This window comes from Nyctereutes procyonoides, unplaced genomic scaffold, assembly GCF_905146905.1.
Source record: "Nyctereutes procyonoides isolate TBG_1078 unplaced genomic scaffold, NYPRO_anot_genome, whole genome shotgun sequence".
Taxonomy (NCBI): Eukaryota; Metazoa; Chordata; class Mammalia; order Carnivora; family Canidae; genus Nyctereutes; species Nyctereutes procyonoides.
The window spans coordinates 15,002,504-15,010,056 of record NW_026575137.1 but is presented as its reverse complement, the minus strand read 5'-3'; the positions used below and the strand labels follow the sequence as shown (position 1 = coordinate 15,010,056).

The 7,553-nt window shown below is 42.2% G+C and overlaps 1 protein-coding gene across 5 annotated transcripts in view; it reads left to right on the top strand.

The window, feature by feature from the left end:
* Positions 1-447: 447 nt before the first annotated feature.
* RNF19A (ring finger protein 19A, RBR E3 ubiquitin protein ligase) overlaps positions 448-7,553 on the top strand; it is a 54,074-nt gene continuing 46,968 nt past the window's right edge. For 2 of the 5 annotated variants that reach the window (XM_055303305.1, XM_055303303.1), the window contains exons 1-2: positions 448-740; positions 4,084-4,152. The gene's annotated coding sequence lies outside the window, so the exon portion shown is untranslated. Of the gene's footprint in view, positions 741-4,083; positions 4,153-5,598; positions 5,617-7,553 lie in introns of those variants that run through there. The other 3 variants (XM_055303304.1, XM_055303300.1, XM_055303301.1) reach the window with 3 other exon arrangements.

The following is a 7,553-nucleotide window of genomic DNA, read 5'->3' as shown; positions in this document are numbered from 1 at the left end:
CCCTGGGCCAAAGGCAGGCGCTAAACCGCTGCGCCACCCAGGGATCCCGAGGAACGAATCCTGAACTGCGTGCGCAACACCGGGGCCGCGGTGCTCAAGTCCAGCATCTACCCGCACGTCGACAGAACTCCAGCCACGCCATCCACCCTCGGAGGCGACGCCTGCGCCGCAGCCCCGCCCGCTGGGGGCGAAGTGCCACGGCCGAGGGGCAGAGAGGGCGGCCGACTGGCCCTCGCCGCGGACCGCGGGAAGGCCGCCCTCCCAGCCACCCGGCCGCAGGACGAACGCGGTAAGCCGGGCCCGGGCGAAAGAGCGTGAGCCGACCGCTGGGTCCCAGCGCCGCCCGCGGTTGGCCGGTGGGCGTGACGCCATGACGCACGGCACGCGGGCGGCGCGGCGCGGCGCGGCGCGGCGGGGCGGGGCGGGGCGGGGCGGAGCGGGCCGGGGCCGGAGGAAGGAGTGGGAGGAGGAGGCGGGGACAGCGGGGGCTGGAGGAGGGGGAGAATGGCAGTTGGGGCGCTGGTTCCCGGGAACAGCCGTCAAGACAGAACTGCGGAGGAGGAGTTCGGGAAAGCGGCCGTCGGGACCCCTCTTCTGCGCTCCCCCCGCCCCAGCTGAGAGGCGTCTCGGCGGCTCTGAGGAGCCCTCCTCGGTACCTCCTTCGGCCTCTGCCGCCGCCGCCGAGGGATGGGCCTGCTCACCCGCACTCTGGCGCCCGCCGCCGCCCCGAGGAGTTGAAGGTACTGGCGGCCCGCGAGGAGGTTGCGCCCGGGTGCGGGAGGGCCGGGGCGGCTCCCGTTTCCGACTCCAGGCGCTCCGGCACGACTGCTGCCCTCGCGCCCCTCCCCGGGACGGAAATGGATTCAGAAATCCCTCGGGAAAGGCGCCCCCTCTCGGGCTCGGCCCCGGGAGTGGGGCCGGTCCTGGGGTCAGGCCGCGGGCTGGTTCCGCGTCCCCCCGCCCGGCCCCGGCGCTGGCGCCCCCCTGGCGGCGCCGGCTGAGGCAGAGCGTGGGATCCGCCCCGCGCTCTGCCCTCCCGGCCGGGGCAGTCGGTCTGTGGAGTCGGCGCCCGACCCAGCAGTGTTGTGACGGGCGGAGGGCGCTCCCCCGCAGTACCGCCGGGGCCGCCGAAGCCGCCGACTCCGGGGGAGGCAGCGGGGGAGGAGCGCATTCCTGACGGGTGAAATCGGCTGTAACGGGACCGATTTCCGGGCCTCGCTGCGAATTCAGAGCTGGGGCGAGAGCCCCCGACCGCTGCTGCAGGAGGCTCCCGGGAGGGGTGGCTTGTACCGGGAAGGTTCACCCCGCGGAATTGCCAGGCCTTTCAAAGGCACAAGTTAAACATGTGGAAAAATGGTGTTTCCTTGGGGTTAAAGTATGTGTTGATAAGGGGTCTTCCGGGATTGTCGCCCTCTTACTAAACCTTCGGGGAGTACCCGGCAAGGAACGCCACTGGTTTTGATTTCTAGTTTTCGGTGTCATCTGGGTTTCCCTCTCGTTGCTCGTTCCCCCCATCTCCATTAATGGGAAGAAGAAAAAGAAATTTAGGGTTCATTAACCCCGCGACAAGGGCAGTAAATAAAAGAGGAGGGAAAGGGGCTAAGGCTATATATGGGAGAAAGAAAGGTCGTAAGTTTTCCCATTGGTCATTAAAGGTGGAAATACGCGAACGATGCTTTATTCAGGTTAATATTTACTCAAAACGTTGCAGAATGTTCTGTTGGGTTTACGTCGGAAAGGACAGTGTTTCCGTGCTGCTGCGATTTTCAAACCCGGGTGGTGACTAGAAATGCTAGTTTTGAATGCTAGTAAATAAATAGTAAGGCATAAAGCAGTCTTTCACCATGGTTGCCTTACAATGTTTGCGATCTCTTCTTTCCGTTACACCTTTTTTTTTTCTTTTTATAAGAACATGGCTGTCTTGCTCATTTTTTTAAAAAATTATTTTAACCTAGATTCCTTGACTCTTGGCTATATGAAGGATGACGGTATGCTTTATTTTCATTTTCAGTTTGCCAATTCACCATCTTAACAGGCAGCTTTCCACTTCTGTTTATAATTCAAGCTATTACCGTATTTGCCTTTTTGTGCTTCTTTAACACCCAACTGACTGAAATGAATTAAAACGTAAACACTTCTCTCTCTGTGGAAAATGGTGAGGATCTATTGTTAACTCTTACTTTCAGATGTTCTTCCCTCACTACTTGGAATTCCATGATAAAGATTTGGAATTAAGGCTTGGGACTTAATCATTATGTAATAACAGCAACAAACCTTTTTTCTTTAATATTCTTTATTATTGTATACAATATAACTGAAGTTTAAATTTCATGCCTCCATGGAAACTATTTTGATGTCATCACAAGGTGTCTTAGGGGAAAAAAATTACACTTGGCAACTAATGGTAAAGTGTTTTTTCCAGTATTGTTGACTTCCAGGAGGATTCCAGTAAGATTAACTTTTAAAACTGCAGCATGTTTTAGGAGTTGAAACACAACCCAAGTCTCCAGACAGTAGCTACTTAAAATTTTGTTTCATTTGGGGAAGGCCTGGATTGATCATTAATTAGTTTATATAAAGAAGAGTTCCTTTTACTATCATCTAACCAGTGTTAAAATTTCTTTTTAAAATTTTCATGGTGATTTGTAGAATTTGGGGTGCCTCTTTACTTGACTAAAAGAAACCGTATATATGGCTTTTTCTATGTAATGTATGAGACTAAGATTAGTATCTTTTTAAAGACACTTTAGCATCTTAATGGAAAAGAAATGCATTTCATAAATTTGAAGTAGGAAAAATAATAAAGTAATATTTTTGCAGTTGTGAATGTAAGACACCGGGGCCATTCTCTTTAATGGGATCAGATTGAAAGATACTATTTGTTCTTCGTGGGGTTGGTAGATAGAATTAAATATAGGTGATTTGAAGCAAACTTTTTAAACATTTGAATCTCATGTATGTTGGCAGATTCCTATTTTATCTTAGACAATTTAGATTCATCACAGAAATTCTTTGGTTTGTAATCATCTCCCACCCTCCCAGCTTTGCATTGCTTTGCTTTTTTAATCTGAAGGGCACTGAGGATTGAAAAATGCAGCTTTCTGAGTTTATCAAGGGGGAGGAGGGAGAACAAATAATTGTGATAACGCGTTAAAGTTCCTAGTCTAGTGCTGGACACAGAGTAAGCTGGGAATAAATTTTGTTATATTTACATCTGAATTGCCTCTTTATATTCTCTCTTTAGGTTATAAAGGAGATTTTAGGAAATTATTTGTTTTCCTGATACTACTAACAAGTGACGATTGTAAAATGCAGACTGACTTTGCACTAAGCTTTATGCTCTTTAATTGCTTGAGGCCCATATGAAAAATAGGCCATTTTGGGTTGAAGACCAAAGAAAAGTTGAATTATAAACTTAATACTTGATTTCATTTTATTGGGCTTGTTAGCACTAGTAGTTTAATGATTGAAAGGACTCATGATCATATAAGAAGTACTTTAGCTTGAAGATTTTGGTTTGACTCCTTTTTAGCAAAATGCTGATCTGATTACTTACGGAGAATAGCTATATTTTTGTTAGGCAAAAATGTTTTTTCCAGTCAGGAGTAGTTATTTTTTTTCTGCCCTTTTTTTTTTTTTTTTGGTAACAATTTTTTGTTTGTTGGTAGATGTATAACATTGAAACGACTATGTTTATAACCACACCTGCACAAAGACTGAGGAATAATATTACTTTGCTAAACACATCTGTATTTCAGATGGTGGTAGACTTCAAAAAAGGCAGTGAAATCATTTTGGGTGTTTAAAACTTGGGTACTTCATTTGTTTCTCAATAGCTATCGTATGTCAGTAATACTTGCTCTATGAGAGGGGGTGGAAATTACCACCTTTCGATAAAGTAGTTTTGTTGGTATCACTTTCTTTGTAGCTGTCCATAAAACCTGAACATTTAGTTTATTGGTAAGTTGTTTTTTTTTTAAGATTTTATTTATTTATTTATTCATAAGATAGAGTGAGGCAGAGACACAGGCAAAGGGAGAAGCAGGCTCCATGCAGGGAGCCTGATGTGGGACTCTATTCCAGGACCCCAGGATCACGCCCTGGGCCAAAGGCAGGTGCCCAACTGCTGAGCCACCCAGGGATCCCCTATTGGTAAGTTTCTTGAAAGCAATCCTGTTAGCCTTAAAAACATATTCTTGACCTATTGATGTTACCTAGTATTTTATTTTAAAAATCATTTGCTAAAGAAATACTACTAGTTAATTTGTTTTAGAAGTCCTATTTGGAATAGTTTTCTTATGTGAAAGCTTCAGTAGGACAAAACTGAGGCTTTGTTTTAGTTCTTAAGTTTGTACATTGAAGTATGAAGCAAAACCCTACAGAAATCACCAAGTTTAAGCCCAAAAGAAACTTCAAAACCTCAGTCTTGGGTCCAAAAATTGGAATTGGCTGCCTAATATTATATGTACTTTACATTTTCAACCTCTTTCCTTCTTTGGAGACCCCTGAAAGTCTAAATAGCCCTGCTGTAATGTGAATAGCAGGCAAGTTGCCAGTTGAAGAGACAGTGTGGGAGAGGTGAGCCATAAAGAGGGAGCAAACTGGGATGCCTGGGGTAGCTCAGCGGTTGAGCATCTGCCTTTGGCTTAGGGCATGATCCTAAAGTCCTGGGATCAAGTCCTGCAGCCGGCTTCCTGCCTGGAGCCTACTTCTCCCTCTGCCTATGTCTCTGCCTTTCTCTGTCTCTCATGAATAAATAAATGAAATCTTAAAAAAAGGGGGGGGGAGAGCAAACTAGTTAGAAGGAGGGATCAAAAAACCAGGAAAAGCTATTGGGAATGTGATTAGGCTTCCAGATAAACACTATGTAGCATAATAATGTATCACAAAAATAGATACCAATTAATATTAGTTCTTTATATTTTATGATTTCTAAGTCAAGTATTGGCATTTGCTCCCCCAAACGATAAAGTATTCTAAAATTATCCTTATGCATTACCATAAATGCGATAATATATGTGAAATGTGCATTAGAAGTGTAGGAGATAATTTAAATTACGATGATAGAGACCAATGTGTTCACTGTTAAGGTCTCAGCACTTAGTATAAAGCTTGACAGTAATATGTCCTAACTGAATAAAGTATGTATACTGTAAGGTATCTATTTCATCACTTTCTCTACAACAGCGTTGTCTGATAGAGTCTAATGTGAGTCATAAAAGTAGTTTGAGATTTTTTATTGGCTAAATTAAAGTGAAAAGAAACAGGTGAAACTAATTTCATAATACAACCCAGTGTATCCAAAATATGATCATTTTAACATGGGTTAATGAATGACTTTATATTCTTTTATTCATACTAAGTCTTTGATCCAGTGTGTGTTTTCACTGGACAGTGTGACTCTAGGGGCATTTTGCATGAAATATATATTTCTTTCCACAGAAATTCTGTTAAATTAGATGCATTAGATATTTATAGATTCCTGGGAAACATCAACCTAAAGACCAGTTTGAAAAATCACTAATCAAGAGACAGATTGGGTCTCTTAAATTAATCACAGAGATAAAGAGTGAAATGAAAAGGCTACAGATCTGGAACTGTTCGAGTCATGCTCAGGTACACCTGCTTGAATACCCATTTACTTTTCTCAGAATGTTGCACTAACTTTATTTGGCTGTGGAACTTATCCTAATGACACTAGTGTTCTAATTTAACCTCTGCATTTTATAAATGAGAAAACTATAGTCTGGAGCTACTCAGTCCAATGTATCATCACTAGCCACATGAGGCTATTTAAGTTTAAATTAGTTAACATTTAAAAACATTCAAGTTTCAGTTCCTCAGTTGCACCAGTCACATTTCAGATGCTCTATAGCCATATGTGGCTACTGGCTAACGTACTGGACAGTGCAGGTCTAGAATATTTCCATCATTTCAGAAAGTGCTGTTGGATAGTGCTGGTCTAAAGACACAGCTAATGTGGTACAAAGTTTCAGACCACTTTCTCATGTCTTCTTGGGCTGAAATTTCATTAATGACCTGGTTTCTGAATGATCATGTTATTCTTTTTGTTTACAAATCTCCATTTGCTTCCCACAGATACATTTCAAATTTTCATGGCATTGAAAGCTTTCCACCATCTAACCTTTAGTGTCTCACCACTGTCCTACAAAAGAATCCATACTAAGTCAGTTGATCTATTTAGTAAATACATTAAAAAAACATTGATAGTTTTGCCCGCATTACTTTTCCTATGCCTTTGTCTCTGCCTGGAATACTCTTTTCCACTTTCTCTCCTTATCTAAGGTCCTCTCTTCTTTCAAGACCTGACTCCTGTCTTATCTCCACAAATCATTCCAGGTTGGTGATTATAAATAAACTGCTAAAAATTTTTCTAAGTGAGATATTAACAAGTTCCAGACATTAGGATGGGAACGTATATTTTGAGGGCCACTATTCAACCTACTACATGATTCCAGAAAGTTTTGATAAGGATATTAGTAAAGTGTATTATGTTTATGTAAAAAGCCAAAGGGTATTATTCATCCATAATAAGGTTCTTAATTTTTTTTTTTAATTAAAGGGTGTTCCTTGCTATAGGGAGACGTCTTTTTGATTTGGCTATATTTGACTATGTTTATTTATCAGGTAACCACTACCATGCTTGATTTGGATGAAAGAATTAGTCATTGTGGTATACATAATGTATCTTGTGATGATAGGCTTTTCTAAATGGTTGTTTTATTTTCCGCCTTCACACTCACTGATCGGTCCACAATTTTACAAATGCCTATTTAAGAAGTGTTGGTTGCTCATAAACAGAAATTGAAGGGTAGATTAGTTCACGCACTATGTAGGTCAGAGATTGAAAATCTGGTGCTGCAATGGAACTAGTCGCTTTTCCAGACATTTTATATTACAAGAGCCTTTTGTATTGATTTCTTTTCATTGTAACTGATTCCAATGTGTGAGGTAACAGGACTTCCCTATGCAGTAGTCTTATGGGAACTTTTGTTTTTATACTTAGACCTGCTATGACAAGTTACTAATAATGAAAAAAATTTCTTCTGTAACAATCTTGTCTGAGTTGTTCAGAGTGTTTCAAGACACACTTTAGTACTAATCCAATGAAACATTTATTTTATGGGCAGAGAAAAAGAGTGAAGCACAGTCATTCTGGGAGAATTGTAAAGCCAAGAGGTCTTATATCCTGACTTTCAGTTCAGCTTAGCAGTTACGGTTCAGTGACATATGTGCTTCTGTATTTGGTCTCAAAAGACATGTCAATCAGTTAGGAGAATACTATCAGAAAAGCAAAGATTATACTCATTCCACTGGATTTACTAAAACAAAAGAGTATACTAACATTTTAGAGAATTTGGAGCTATTTTTAAAACAAAAATTATTTATCTCAGAAAAATCTTAATTATCCACTTTTAACCCTAGAGTATGCTGTATATTAAAACTATGCAGTATATTTAAATTGTCGTCTTTTAGAACTAATGGACTTTTGACATTACCTGGTCCAGTCACTTCAACTTTCAGATGAGGAA